At 36.9% G+C, this 17,167-nt stretch overlaps 1 pseudogene; it reads left to right on the top strand.

The window, feature by feature from the left end:
• Nucleotides 1-320: 320 nt before the first annotated feature.
• Nucleotides 321-6,060, top strand: LOC128639665 (trypsin-like; annotated as a pseudogene).
• Nucleotides 6,061-17,167: the final 11,107 nt, after the last annotated feature.

Genomic DNA, 17,167 nt, shown 5'->3' with positions numbered 1-17,167 from the left:
AAGTTCACTACTTTATTTACGAATACTGTAGAGTTTTTATATTTTCTCGTATTTCAGAAGTGAGATTTATTGCCTCTCTTGCATCACTGTTCCCGGGTTATACTTTTACAGCTTTGTATGAACATGTGCAGTTTTCATGACTACGTGATTAAAATAACTCTTCATACAAGGCCAGAGATAAACTTTCTAATGACCTTCTGCATGTCATGTGTATCTTATTTACCTTGTTTGCATACATTAAATATAGAAAATATGGGGAGATAGAGATTAACAAACTGTATAAAAAGCAGCTTTTTCTTCACCCAACATCCATTGTCAACATGAAGTTCCTTCTGATCTGTATGCTCCTTGGAGCAGCTGGTAAGTTCTCTATCACATAAAGTCAAGATAGCTCCTTTAATAAATATTTATACTTTTTCTTTTCTGAATTAGATATAAAACTGCTTAATATTTTATGATAATTTTTCTGCCATTTATAATTGTTAATGAATCTTTAATAAATCATAAATACATTGGTTTCTACTAGGGACTGAATAATAAATGTTTAGATTTAATCAGGAAGTATGAGTGGGTAAATGCAGTTTTTCTTTTACATTTGGCATTTGACTGGTAAAATATTTCAATTGAACTGTTGTTAACATTTAAATTCTAAATATAACATTTGAATATTGTATTTGAATGATAAATTCCTTAAACTTACACTCAAGTTTATGCTAATGTTACATTCAGTAAAAGGAAGGTAAAGATTAGAAAAACTAAAATAATTTGGCAATGATTTAACATTTGCTGAGAGTGAAAATTTGCAGCCACAATGGTTTATTTTTAGCAAAACATCCCAAAACTTTCACTCATGCATTAGAGGAAGCAATGAGATCATTGAGATGCCGTATGCTAAAGGAATTCATCACTAACAAGTACTGTGAGTTAATAAGTTAGTAAATATTCTTTATGCCCCTGGTTTACAATATTAGAACTTATTTGCCAACACGATTTATTCAGCCAAAATTATTCAAAAGAGTAATAATTGATATGGATTTACACCAAAATGCAGGATTCCTTTACTCAATATATTATTTGCATGACTCTTGTCTCACTTGTCACCAGCTCAAGTAACATTGAAGATTGTTCATTTACTTATTTTGGATAAAATGTGAAAAACGCATTTGAAAATCAAATCAATTGTCAAAGTGATAAATTTACAGGATTATAATGTTATAAACAATATTTAAAGAAAAAGAAACACATTTTTTTATTCTAAAAGAACATGAAATTCTAAACAACTTCCCAATTTACTTTTATTATCTAATTTGCTTCATTCAGTTAGTATTTTTTTTGTTGAAGGATCAGCAATTCCCTACTGGGAGCTAGATGAACACATAAAGTGAGTCAATGAAAAGAAGCATATATGTGCAGCCCACAATAAGTATCTAACTCCCATTACTGCACTTCTGTTCCTAAGCCCCCTAGGTATGCTTTTCAACAAATTATACTGAGAGAATAAAGCAAATTATATAATACAATTAAACTATAGTTTTGTTTAAAATTGCGTGTTCTGGACCCTATTTAACAATAAGCGGGCGGACAAGGTTCGCTTCTGAAAATCTTTCTACCCAGCTTGGTGGTATTTAATATTGTGCAAGCGGCTGCATGTGCAATGCCGCCTTCTGCTCATGCAAGGCCAATCGCGCATGAGCAGGGGCCAATCACGCATGAGCAGGGGCTGTTAATCCGTTAGACTTGTCAAGGGTGATTTTAATTCACTAGCTAAGAGCTGGTGTACAGTGTGAGTGTGCACTGAAGCGCTCCTAAGCTGCACAGGCAGCTTGATAAATGGAGCCCTCTGTCTTAATCATGAAAGTTTAATTTTAACTTTACTGTCCCTGTAAGTACAATTAACTAACAACAAACTTGTAAGACCCTAAACATGATATATGATACCTGTTATATGTTTAAGACATCTCACCCTGCTTATTCCTCCTTTTCTCAGCTGCATTGGATGATGATAAGATCGTAGGAGGTTACACATGTGGTAAGAACGCTCTTCCATTCCAGGTGTCCCTGAACTCCGGTTACCATTTCTGTGGTGGGTCCCTGATTAACAGCCAGTGGGTTGTGTCTGCTGCTCACTGCTACAAAGCGTAAGTCATATGGATTGTATAAATATACATTATATGCAGGTTTATGGATCATGTAGTCTATTGTAAGCTTCTGTACTTCATTATTCATTACATTATTTGCAATAACTGCTAATATCTGGTGCATCTACCCAGATATCCTAGATCCAGCCGACTAGTTCCAGAGAACAAGAGAGGGGAAAGGAGAGAGAAAAAAAGAGACAGAGAAAAAGAGAGAGGATATATATACATACAAACAACTAGGATTTGTGAGAACTGAAATTTAAGCGGATGTTAGACTTGCCAACCTCACTAACTGCACCTCTCACAACTTGTGCAGTTAAATGGGATTGAGGAAAAAACAAACAACGAGTGGAGGTGGCGCCTACGGCTGTCTAACAGTGCATAGAAATCACTTAATTAAGCATAGAATATTTGTCAGTACAAAAAACAGGATCAATATATTGTTGGACTAATTACCAGCTATCTGTCAAAATACAATTGTACATGACCTATCTACATATTAGAGTGATCCAGAGAGGTCCGCTTTATTATTTCACCATTTTAGAGTTTTAATTGATTGTATTGGCATTAGTATTGAATGTGATTTTGAAGTATTTTAGTTTAACACCGGTGTTATTACATTTGGAGATTATTTTACTATTTAGTCTGTTATGAGTGATTGTTTTATATAAAAAAATCTAATAAATTTGAATATATTTTTTAGTATAGCAATTTGCATGTGCTCCTTTTTTATATTTTTATATTGTTATATTTTCACATATATATTGCTCCTGTTTTTTGTACTGACAAATATTCTATGCTTAATTAAGTGATTTCTATGCACTGTTAGACAGCCGTAGGCGCCACCTCCACTCGTTGTTTGTTTTTTCCTAAAAGAGAGAGGATGACATGGAGGGGAGAGAGAGGATAGAAAATGGTTATAGCATTTGATTCTTATATTCAACATTGTCCTAAAAGACTTCACAAGAACTGCTGATGCAATGATAAATGCTGATAGCGTATGCTATCAGCATTTATCGATGTGCAGCAGACATGATACGCTACATCGTATCATGTCCGCTCGCACTTTCATAAATCGGCCGCTAAAAGTAGGTACTGTCCTTATTGAGTACAACTGATATGCATTTTTCATGATTATTTGAATTATCCCCTTTGCAGAAGCATCCAGGTCAGACTGGGAGAACACAACATTTTTGCCAGTGAAGGCACTGAGCAGTTCATCAACTCTGCCAAGGTCATCAGACATTCTGGTTACAACTCCTGGACCCTGGACAATGACATCATGCTCATCTAGCTTGCCTCTCCTGCTACTCTCAACTCCTATGTGAACTCTGTGGCTCTGCCCTCTGGGTGTGCCGCCGCTGGCACCAGCTGTCTGATCTCTGGCTGGGGAAATACTCTCAGCAGCGGATGTGAGTAAACCCATCAATAACCTATACAATATTATTACCTCTCTTAAGAATTATATTATTATTATTATTAGTAGTAGTAGTAGTAGTAGTAGTAGTAGTATGTGTTATTTATAAAGTTCCAATATTTTACATAATGCTCTACATAGATTCATGGGGTAGAGTAGAATTCCTATATTGGCAATTAATACATTAGTTGGTACATTTGTGCATGAATGGACCACAATCAGTGGTAGATTCACTTTTATACAAAGCAGAATACAGCTAAAGAGGTTCTCAAGTCTAAAGGAAAAGGAGAGAAACAGAAGATGATACCAGTGAGAAAGAAATGTCAAATGTATGGTTGGTGTAAAATTTGAAATAAAATTGATTTATTCTATTTGAAAATATCTAAATGTTAATTAATTTAATCATTACCTTAAAATGGTCATAGATTCCAACTCTTTTTTTTACTTCACACTAATATATGATCCAGCAATTCCATGTCTCTGAACTCAGAAGTCTATTTCCACACATAATTATTTATATATGTTTTATATTTTGTTAATTTAGCATTGATTGGAAGGTTACTACCATTGTATGTAATCTGGCTGAAAATGTGGGAAGAAGGTTCTAGGGAGGGAAATATTTTATAGCTGAAATGGCACTTGTAAGGAGGTTATATACTAGGATCCTGGAAACGGAGCTCCTCCAGGTGTGCACATAAGTTTATCTGTTACAAGTTATTTGGGACATCTCCCAAAGGTATGTGCTGGTCCTGTTATTTTCCTACTTGTAACGAGGTTGGTACAAGAGATAAAACCTCATATGGGTGGGTTTCAGGTACAGTGTAATACAGCCGTTAGTATTATTTTAGATGGATCAGGATTCAGAGATCTTATGGTGACGTCTTATTCATATGAGCCTACAACTGCCAACCCTCTATACAATCTGAGGTAGGGTAGATGAGCAGAGGACAGGATTGCATAACACAGTCTTTAACTACCATCAAATGATGCTCCATAGCTGTATTTTAACTTGACAGAAAATGTCCCTGCATGGGTATTTGTCTGCCCACACCTTCTTAAATGGGGACCGTTGTGTTTAATTAGAGGTATTTCTACATCAGAATTTTTTTTGAATATGCTTAATTATTCTCTACATTGTTTACAGCCAACTCCCCAGATCTCCTGCAGTGCGTGGACGCTCCCGTTCTGACTAGTACCCAGTGTAGCAATGCCTACCCCGGTGAGATCACCAACAACATGATCTGTGTTGGATATCTGGAAGGAGGCAAGGATTCCTGCCAGGTAACTCCTCCTACCACTGCATAAACTTGACTTTTATCGTTTTTCTATGAATAGGCGAGTTATGTTGGTTTTACAACAAATTTATTCTATTGTATAAACACTTTTTTTGTACTATACATACAGATTACAAGATCAATCAATAGCACTTTTAGTTTTGGTCTCATTTTAAAAGTTTTAAGTATTTTTTTTTTATTGTTCAAGCGTGCCAACATCTGGATGTCGGATAGCAGGGTGCACTAAATCCTTCACATAATAGACTTTTATGGGGGCACTCTGAAAAGCTTGTGTCAGCTAAAATAGTGGAGATTTTAACTTAGTTACAAATACACATTTAAGCGTTTCACATTCCAGCACCTTATGATATACCATTGGTGTTAAAAATTGCTGATAAAACTTTTTGTTAAAAAACAAACCTTTATTTTACATTCAATATGCATAAGTATAACTGAAATACATTATTTAATATATTGTTATCTTTTAAAATGCAAATTTATAAGAAAAAATGTTACATTAGGTCTACAAAAGTGCTACATTTTCAGCACTATTTACTTTTGAGCTTGAGCGCAACACTTCTAATAGCGCTCGCTGTACTCTATTAAATGTATAGCGCTTACAAAAAATGTCAGCAACGTAAATATTCTTTTATAACCTTTTTTTTACCATCTATTTGTAATACTAGATTTACGCTATTTTTAGTTCCTGTCAAAGCACAAGATAGCGCACCTGGCTTTATCGCTTGAGCTCAGCTTGTAGACTAGTCCTCATTATTTGTCCTGTATTCTGCCATGAACTATAGAACTACATTGTGTAATAATTATTACGTGCAATTCTATATCCTTAATGTTGACAGAAGACAATTCTTAATTTAGTGGCTGCTTTGTAAAATGTCTTAAAATATCTAGAAACACAGAAATATGTATTTTTATGTTTTGAAAAATAAAATGAAATAATTTTAAGTAGGAATTGTCCCCAAGAATTTTGTACTTTAACTTTTATTTCAAGTCATGTCAACAGTCATATTGTCTCTGATAGACGCTTGTGCACATAGTATATCATTCTTTCCTGTTCCTGCAGGGTGACTCTGGTGGACCTGTGGTGTGTAACGGACAGCTGCAGGGTATTGTCTCATGGGGCTATGGCTGCGCTCTCAAGAACTATCCTGGTGTCTACACCAAGGTCTGCAACTACGTCTCCTGGATCCAGAACACCATCGCTGCCAACTAAACCATACTTTATATTTCTTCTCTCCTTACTCTACATCTTAAGTTGGTGATTTCCTCTAAACACAAATGTAATAAATTCTTATACAAAAAAATAGTTGTGTCTGACATTTTCATAAGGTTTTTAATTTAGTTATTATTATTACAGGCTAGAATATTGCTGTGTGCTACAAGTTCAATTTGTGTCATCAGATGTTCTCTCTCTTTTTTTTTCTTACTTTGTGACCAAAAATCAGAGCATTAAATATTTAATGACCAAATAAACTTTTAAAAACACTGACTAACGTGGGCAATCTTTTGCCTGATGTCCTATAATATGTCAGTTTGTTGATGGAACAGCAATAAGAAGAAGAGGAGAATCCGGTCTTCTAAAAAGTAGCTTTTATTTCAAAGTATTTAAAATCGGAGATACACACTGCACAGAGTAGAACATACAAGCGCAGCACTGTCTGGCTTACGCGTTTTGGCTAGGAGCCGTAATCATAGCTATAAATGGTTATGTCTCAGTCACCCTTAAAACAAATATAAAATAATTCTATTGGTGGAAAAGTGCCACGCCCCAGCTTAAGCTCAAGATTATTGTTTAAACATTTGTAATTAGCAGCAGCCATCAGAGGTTTCCTTAGTGAACAGGACAGATGCACATAACAAATAGTTAAACTAATACACTCCAAAGAGATATAAAACAATGCATAAATGTACACAATGTATCAATTGATTAAAGGGCCAGTAAACATAGACAATAATGTTATATAACTCTGCACATAGTGCAGCATTATATAACATTATATTAGTGCTAGATTTATATAACCTAATATTGCCTGCTAAGTTTTATTAAAAAATAGTGTTTTCCAGAAACCTGCTCTCTGTACTCTTCTAAGCGGGTCTGTTTTTTAGACAGAGCGCATCTGGCCAGCTGTCTAGTCACAGCCCGGCCCGACAGCGCCATTACACTTAGTGCAGCTCGCTCCCGCTGTCAGACAGAGCTCTGTGTAGACAGCAGACCCGCTCAGAAGAGCACAGAGAGCAGGTCTGGAAAACACTATTTTTAAAAAAAACTTAGCAGGCAATATTAGGTAATATAACTCTAGCTCTAATATAATGTTATATAATTCTGCACTATGTGCAGAATTATATAACATTATTTTCTATGTTTACTGGCCCTTTAACACAAAAAGCATAATGTATATACAGAACAATAGGTATTAGACAAGTTTATCGTTATATTTATTTTATTTATAAAATATTTTATTTATTTATAAACAATTTTACCAGGAAGGATACATTGAGATTTCTCTCGTTTTCAAGTATGTCCTGGGTCCACAAAACATTGCATTGATACAATAGGGTACAATAAAATACAAAAACAATAATAATACACAATATATGCAAATGTCAGGGTTACTGCTTGCTAATGATCTGTCCCTTTAAGAGCCTCCTATATCAAGCACTTCCCCCCAGCATTCATTGCTGGTTAATTGAGAAAGGATTCACAGCACAAGCGTTACACTGAGAGTTTTCCTCACTCTCCAACAGCCTCATAAATTCTTATTTGAAGAGTTACTGATAACATCTCTTATTTTTCATTCCTACATCTAGCAGCTCTTCTACTCAATTCAACACTTGAAGATATTTCATACTATAAGGAAATCAAACTAACTCGACATCAAACCCTGAAGCATTTACAAGGTAACAGGATTCAAGCAGCTTCATACACAGCACAGCAAGTAGCGGTGACGTCATCAGCTGCAGCCGCAACCGCTCTCCCTCTGAGTACCACGCTGCTGTTCATAACAAACGGACAAGTAACAATTCCTGTGTTCTCAGGTCAGACCTAATTATTTTATTATTAATCGTTATCCTTACATATTTTGATGAACTTTACCTGCCTAATTAAGGAATACTATATTTTACGTTACTGCTTAATTTGAACTGTTTGCATTATCAAATGCCCTGAAAGTAATACAGTTTATGAAGTTAATAAACTGTCACTTATTGGGCAAATAGTAATACATTATATGAAGCACTGACAACGAATTCATCAAGCTTCTTTTATGTTACAAACCTACTTTTGAGGAAATTGTTGATTCTTATTTATAAAACAAAATTAAATGCTTGTTCAAATTGCTACAAATACAGACTATTACAGAATTAACCAGCCATAAGGAAGGAAGGATTTAGTGTTTGTGTACACAGAATTATCCTATACTAAACATATACTTTCAACAGCAATTATGGAACAAGATCTTTTAAGTGATAAAGTTCAAGTCCTGTCAGACAGATTAGAAGCTTTATCAGGTTCTTTCCATGAATTACAAGTGGAAAATCAGGCTTTGAAGGCCTGCTTAAGAGAGACTCTGGCACCTAAACCTGCAAGTGCAGATTCTATCCCTGAACCTATGGTCTCCCCCCCAGAAAAATTCTCTGGTGACCGTTCAAGATTCAGAGAGTTTAAAAACTCCTGTTTGTTGCTTTTTCAATTAAAGCCACGTACTTATCCCACAGAAAGATCAAGAGTGCTCACTGTGATATCATATTTGAGGGGGGAACCTAGGGCTTGGGCTGACTCTTTTTTTGAAAATGATGATGCAATACTGGGATCTCTAGATGAATTCTTTGATCAAATGTCAGCATTATATGATGACCCTTTCAAACAGGTCACAGCTGAAAACTTACTTAGATCTTTAAAACAAAGAAAGAACCCAGTGGAGTCTTACATCACACAATTTAAAATTTCTGCCCGTGATTCGGGATGGAATGAGGTCTCCCTTAAAACTCAATATCGTTTAGGATTATCTGAGGATATAAAGGATGAGCTTTCACGCACAGGTATTCCAGATTCATTGGAAGATTTCTTTTCTCTCACTATTAACATAGATAGACGGCTTAGGGAACGCCGCTCTGAAAAGGCTAGCGGTACAAAAAGCTTTCTCTCCACACCCGTTTATCAAACTAAGGAATCACCACAACCTATGGACATAGGCTTCATAAAGGGTCCCCTCTCCTCTCAGGAAAAGACTAGGAGGAAGTTGCATAGTTTGTGCATGTATTGTGCCAGCCCTACACATGAAGTAAAGGACTGCCCAGTTCTGGCTAGGAATAAGAAGGGTAGGTTGCCTAACATCTCTGAATCCCTGTTAATGAAAACCATTAAACCATCATATTTAACTATCCCTATTATTTTACAGTGGGATCAAATCAGGATAACAACTGAAGCTATCCTGGACACCGGCTCATGTAGAAATTTTGTTGATTTTTCTTTTGTGAAACAGAATAAAATACCTCTGGTCTCTAAGAAAACTCCAGTCTCTGTTAAGGTCATTGATGGCTCTTTTTTAAAATCAGGTCCTGTCACACACCAAACTACACCATTACAGGTAATATCTTGCACACACATCACAGAAACACTCACTTTTGATGTCATATCTTCACCAATGTTTAATGTAATCCTTGGTATAAATTGGTTTTGCAAACACAAACCAACTATAAACTGGAATGACCTCAGTTTATCTTTTCCTCATCTCACTCAAAATAGTGAGACATCATCAGATTTAATTATGCTACAGGTTGAGGATAATATTTTACCCAAACAATATGCAGACTTCTCAGATGTGTTTAATAAAAAAGAAGCTGAATGTTTGCCCCCTCATAGGGATTACGATTGTCCTATTGATTTACTCCCAGGAGTTTCAATTCCCTATGGACATATCTACCCCCTTTCTAAACCAGAACTAGAACACCTTAAAAATTATATCGATGAGAACCCCCGAAAAGGTTTTATAAGACCTAGTACCTCTCCTGCAGGTGCAGGCATATTTTTTGTTACCAATAAAGATGGCACGTTAAGACCAATCATTGATTACAGGGAATTGAACAGGCGTACCAGAAAAAACAGGTACCCCCCTACCTTTAATCCCTGAATTAATTGAAAGATTAAGGGGGGCCTCAATTTTCACTAAATTGGATCTTCGAGGTGCCTATAATCTTATACGAATGAGAGCTGGCGACGAATGGCTCACTGCTTTTCGGACTAGATATGGGCTATTCGAATATACAGTGATGCCATTCGGTCTGTGCAATGCCCCAGCAACATTCCAATGCTTAATCAATGATCTTTTCAGAGATATTTTGGATGTATATGTTGTTGTCTATTTGGACGATATTCTAGTTTACTCACAAAATTTAGATCAACATAGAATGCATGTTAGAGAGGTTCTCACTAGGTTACGAAAAAATAACCTATACGCTAAACTAGAAAAATGTATATTTGAATCAAATAATATCTCTTTCCTGGGGTATAACATCTCTCCTGAAGGAATCAAGATGCAAGATGACAAGGTTCAGGCCATTCATAATTGGCCGACTCCTCAATGTAAGAAAGATGTTCAACGTTTCCTTGGCTTCTCAAATTATTATAGGAAATTCATTCCTGGATTTGCTGCTATTACCAAACCTCTTACTGAACTCACCAAATTGAATCATCCTTTCAGGTGGACAAGCCATACTCAACAGGTATTTGACCTTTTAAAAAATAAATTCACTACAGCACCCATTCTTCAATACCCGGATTTAGAAAAGCAATTTATCCTGGAAGTTGACGCTTCTGAGTTCGCAATAGGGGCAATTCTCTCTCAAAGGAAATCATTCAAAGAACCCTTACATCCGGTCGCATTCTTCTCTAGACTGATGCAACCAGCAGAGTTAAATTATCCAGTTGGCGAGAAAGAATTACTTGCAATAAAGTGTTCCTTTGATCACTGGAGGCACTTGCTTGAGGGTGCAACACAACCAACTGTCATATATACTGACCACAAAAATCTGCAATATCTTCAGTCTAATCGAACTCTATCCTCCAGACAATTACGCTGGAGTCTTTACTTCTCTCGTTTCCATTACATCATTACCTACAGGCCTGGTACAAAAAATGGCAAGGCTGACGCCCTCTCTAGACAAGGTCCTAAACCTATAATACCATGCATTCCTACTACTATTGTTCCTAAGGACTCTATCATTGGAGTTATAACAAGTCTAACTACAGTGATAAAAGATGCTACTGCTATTGATCCATCAGTACCTCATACAGATCTTACTTACAATTCTGATGGCTTACTCTATAAGGACGGGAAGCTATACATACCTCCAAATCTTAGATCTTCAATCTTGAAAACAGTTCATGAGTCTCCCCTTGCTGGACACATGGGAAGGGATAAAACTTTGGATTTACTTAAGAGATCTTTTTGGTGGCCTACTCTTAACCTCGATCTCAAAGAATATATTTCTAAATGTGTTATATGCGCAACCTCCAAACCTTCTAAACAACTCCCTGTGGGTCTTTTACAGCCTTTACCTGTACCTCAAGTACCCTGGGAGGCGGTATCCCTAGACTTTATCGTGGACTTACCTCTCTCTAACAAATATACCACTATAATGGTTGTCACCGATCTATTCTCAAAGATGGCACATTTCATACCGGTTACCTCCCTACCCACTTCCAAGTTCACCAGTGAATTGTTCATTCAAAACATTGTAAGACTGCATGGAATACCTAAAACCATCCTTAGTGACCGTGGAACTCAATTCACATCTAAGTTCTGGAGAAATTTGTGTGCTGCTCTGCATATAGAACAAAAACTCACCACTGCTTACCATCCTCAGACGAATGGGCAGACGGAGAGGGTGAACCAGTGGCTAGAGCAATACCTACGTTGTTTCTGCTCTCACCAACAAGATTCTTGGGCCACCTACTTGCCCCTAGCAGAATTTGCCTATAATAATAATAAGAGTTCTACAACTGGCACATCACCATTTTTTATAAATTATGGTTTACATCCAAATTTCACACTACTTCCGAAGATTGACACCCCATGTCCTCAGGTGAATGATCTGGTTAATGACATTTCTGCTAACTTTTCTTCAATTCGTGAACATATTCTTCAGGCACAGGCATCACAACGCAGGTACTACGATCTTCGCCACAGACCTAGTCCTCAATATTCCGTAGGATAACAAGTATGGCTCTCCACTAAGAACCTCAAGATATGGATGTACCATTAATTGCAAAGACAAGAAGAAATCTTGCAAGAAAGGGGATAGGCCTGTCAGGCTCTAAGCATATATTTTAAACAACCCACTGGTTTAGATTATCAGCACAAGATAGTAATTCATGGAAAAGAGCAATGCTCTATGTCAGGGAGTAACTAGAACCCCATATATCCAATTTGGAACTTAGAATGAAGTTAAAATTGTCTCAGAAAACCATTCATACTGACAAAATCTTTATTAAGAGACAAAGGATAAAGTCCAGCAGGACTCAGACAAACATTCACACATACACTGGTTAAAAATAGCTCAAGCTCGTTTCTTAATTAAAGAGAATGCAGTGTATGGCGTGTGAAATAGAAATAGTATTTAAATAGTAATCTCTGCAAGTGGAATTCTTAAGGATATCTAATATGAGCAAATGTTGAAAGATTCCTAAAAATTGTAATGTGCAGAATAACTGTTCTACAGTAAATGGTGGACCTTTGGATGGTGTGTACAAGGAATATAGCTAGGATATATATATGTAGCTTATTTAATTTTTAGCATTCAGGGTGTCATAAGGTTCAGTAGTTTGTTCAAGCCTTCAGTTATATTGCAATACAATCAATTCATCTTAGTGATATTAAGCGCCACCCTGTGCTCCCCATAAGTGCACAAACTACTGAACCTTATGACACCCTGAATGCTAAAAATTAAATAAGCTACATATATATATCCTAGCTATATTCCTTGTACACACCATCCAAAGGTCCACCATTTACTGTAGAACAGTTATTCTGCACATTACAATTTTTAGGAATCTTTCAACATTTGCTCATATTAGATATCCTTAAGAATTCCACTTGCAGAGATTACTATTTAAATACTATTTCTATTTCACACGCCATACACTGCATTCTCTTTAATTAAGAAACGAGCTTGAGCTATTTTTAACCAGTGTATGTGTGAATGTTTGTCTGAGTCCTGCTGGACTTTATCCTTTGTCTCTTAATAAAGATTTTGTCAGTATGAATGGTTTTCTGAGACAATTTTAACTTCATTCTAAGTTCCAAATTGGATATATGGGGTTCTAGTTACTCCCTGACATAGAGCATTGCTCTTTTCCATGAATTACTATCTTGTGCTGATAATCTAAACCAGTGGGTTGTTTAAAATATATGCTTAGAGCCTGACAGGCCTATCCCCTTTCTTGCAAGATTTCTTCTTGTCTTTGCAATTAATGGTACATCCATATGTATCTTTCCTGTCTCTCTCTTAAAATTATAGGGCTAATATACTTATAAGTCTTTATCATATAATTTCTCCCTACAATTTTTTATCTAGTCTTAACCCACTAGCCCTCAGCCCCCCTTTTTCTACGTAAGAACCTCAAGATACCTTATCCTTGTAGGAAACTAGGTAAACTCTTTTTGGGTCCTTACCCTATCGTCAGGATAAATGGTCCAACAACAGTTACACTCCAACTACCATCAACTTTTAAGATACATCCAACTTTCCATGTGTCTCTTATCAAACCTTGCAACCTACCCATATCAAATATTACATCAGAAGACCCAATACCTTCTGCTAATCTTGATTGCCAGTATGAGGTTCATAGCATTCTGGATTCTAGACTACGTCGTGGGAATCTTTTCTATTTGGTTCATTGGAAAGGTTTTGGCCATGAGGATGATTCCTGGGAGCCTGCATCGAACATATCTGCTCCACGTCTGATTTCCCTCTTCCATAGACGTAACCCTGATCGTCCTAGGCCTTGAACCTCGCTGTGGTTCTTTTTGTGGGGGGCTCTGTCAGGGTTACTGCTTGCTAATGATCTGTCCCTTTAAGAGCCTCCTATATCAAGCACTTCCCCCCAGCATTCATTGCTGGTTAATTGAGAAAGGATTCACAGCACAAGCGTTACACTGAGAGTTTTCCTCACTCTCCAACAGCCTCATAAATTCTTATTTGAAGAGTTACTGATAACATCTCTTATTTTTCATTCCTACATCTAGCAGCTCTTCTACTCAATTCAACACTTGAAGATATTTCATACTATAAGGAAATCAAACTAACTCGACATCAAACCCTGAAGCATTTACAAGGTAACAGGATTCAAGCAGCTTCATACACAGCACAGCAAGTAGCGGTGACGTCATCAGCTGCAGCCGCAACCGCTCTCCCTCTGAATACCACGCTGCTGTTCATAACAAACGGACAAGTAACAATTCCTGTGTTCTCAGGTCAGACCTAATTATTTTATTATTAATCGTTATCCTTACATATTTTGATGAACTTTACCTGCCTAATTAAGGAATACTATATTTTACGTTACTGCTTAATTTGAACTGTTTGCATTATCAAATGCCCTGAAAGTAATACAGTTTATGAAGTTAATAAACTGTCACTTATTGGGCAAATAGTAATACATTATATGAAGCACTGACAACGAATTCATCAAGCTTCTTTTATGTTACAAACCTACTTTTGAGGAAATTGTTGATTCTTATTTATAAAACAAAATTAAATGCTTGTTCAAATTGCTACAAATACAGACTATTACAGCAAAAAATGTATTTAACATAGAACAGGTAGGAAATATTTAATCAACCATGAAGATCACATATTGGTACTTAGGACATAGACAGCAGACCTTTACTCCCAGTAATTTATAAGGTCATATCTTGAATTCAGACCCTCATGGACCCTGGTTCTTAAGCAAAATATCTAGTAAATCTCTCTCTTGGCTAGTTTTTGGCATAGGTCACCCCCTCTTTTTGATATATAGGTCAACACCCTCTCAATGATATTCCAACTGAAAGTACTTAGACTGCTATGATGGCATTAATAAAGTGTTGAACCAAAGGGGTTGAGGACCGGCCAATAGTAATAGTTGATAAATGTTCCCTAATGCAGGAATTTATGTCCCGTGTCATGAGAACTACGTACTGTAGTTTACATTGTTGACAGCTTCTAAGATAAATGACAAAAGTAGACAAACAGTTCAGGCAATGTCTAACATCAAAAGTTTTGCCCATGACAAATGAGGTGAAATTTTTAGTTACCCTGACAAATTCACAAGGTCTGCACTTCTTGTGACCACATTTATATGTCCCTGCACATGACAACCAATAACTGGATGAGGGGGTAAAACTATTCTTTAGTTGAGTTGGAGCTAAAATACCTCCCAAGGTGACACATCTCCTTGAGGAGCATCTCAAACTCTCCTCCACCAGTCCAGTTAACCCATCATCTGCGGCGAATAAGGGAAAATGTTTGCAAACAATTTTAGTTACTGTATATTGTGCGCTTTACTCGGTAACAAATGTCACCCCATTAAACTCCTTATTCCCTCTATGTTTGGTGATATTGGATAAGAGTTTCTCTCGAGGTTCAGCCTCCACTGCCTTCCTAGCCCTGTTGATATCCCTCAAGGAATATTTTCTTTTCCTTAATCTTTCCGCTAGACTTGTGCATGGTCGAAAAAATTGTTTCGGTTCGGATCGATTCGGATGTTTTCGATTTTTGGTTCGGATCAATTCGAATTCGGAAAACTGCGAATTAATTTGTTTCGTAATCGTTTCGGATTAATTCGGATTCGAATAAATTCGGCTGGATTCGGTTCGATTTGATTCGGTTCAATTCGGAAATTCGGCATTTCGGTATGTGTTAGTTGGGATGTGCTGTGTATTAGACTAGTATTATGTACTGTATATTAGGTGTAACCCATATCAGAGTGATATAACCTAATAAACTGTACAATACTAGTGTAATCCATGGCCATCCGAATCTACCGAATAAATCCGAACGAATTCAGATTTATTCGGTAGATTCAGTACTACCATAATTCGGAAATTCGAATCGATCCAAAGCTCCAAATTTAACAAATTCGGCTGAATTTTGATTCGTTCCGAATTGAAACTCACATGTCTACTTTCCGCTAGAAGATCACCCTCACAATTACAATCAGTATATTCTGTACAGTTTCTCCACAATCTGGTAAATTGGCCTTTTGCAAAAAAAGAACAGAGGCGCCACCATGGCCTAGTACCACCAAAACAAATGGAAAGTGGTGCAGGATGTCAAATTATACTCACAAAGGTGTAACACCCAGCGGTGCTAGTGGGGCAGACTGGAACGTCACAGTGGTCCAGCTCACTGTATGCAACCAGCAATGATGTCCGGTCAGAGATACCTTGAGAGAGCACTCCTATGACCTGTATAGACACAAAGAGCAAACAACCATAGCCCAGTAATGTTGGAGCAAAGGCACAAAGGAAATAGATTGATTGCACTTACAGGAAGTGAAGCACCTCCAGGTGCAATAACAGCAGGCTGGGACTTCGCAGCCGCCCAGCTGACTGAAAACACCAGCAAGCAGCAGGCAGCAGCAAACTTGTTCCAAAGAGGCCCAAAAAAAACAATGGTGTATTAATGTAATACACCACAGAGACCAATGAATAGTAAAAGAGCAAGTGTATAATAAAAATATTCTTTATTAAATTGGCCTTTTGCTACTGAGTAGGGATTATGTCTTGGATGACAACTCGAGGCGTGAAGTAGGGAATTCCCTAAAAAATGTTTCCAGTTTCCGGTATCCTGCCGTCAGAGTCAAGTCTAGATAGTTAATTTGTGTGGGGTGGTATTCAAAAGTGAATCCCAAACCCACTTGTTTCATATTTAACCAATCAACAAAGGGTTGTATGTGGTACTCAGGGCCACTCCACACAAACAACAGATCGTCTATGTACCTTTTAAACACTTGAATGTAAGACTTCTAAGGGTTACTATCTCCAAAGATGGGGGCAAACGCCCACCAACCTAAGAACAGGTTTTCGAAGGAGGGGGTAAATTTGGCCCCCATTGCTGTCCCACATCTCTGGAGATAGTATACCCCCTGAAACTGGCAAAAATTATGTGTAAGCAGGAAAATAGTTACAATGATGATGTAGGACTTAAATACTTCCATGTAATCAGTAAAGTTGTGTAGAAAGAAACATATTGCTTCAATGCCCTTGTCATGAGGGATAGAGGATTACAGGAACACAACGCCCACTTTAAGCCAGATATAGCCCTCCTTCCATTCTATG

The sequence above is a fragment of the Bombina bombina genome, chromosome 9, assembly GCF_027579735.1.
Source record: "Bombina bombina isolate aBomBom1 chromosome 9, aBomBom1.pri, whole genome shotgun sequence".
Classification (NCBI taxonomy): Eukaryota; Metazoa; Chordata; class Amphibia; order Anura; family Bombinatoridae; genus Bombina; species Bombina bombina.
This window is presented reverse-complemented; position numbering and strand designations above follow the sequence as displayed.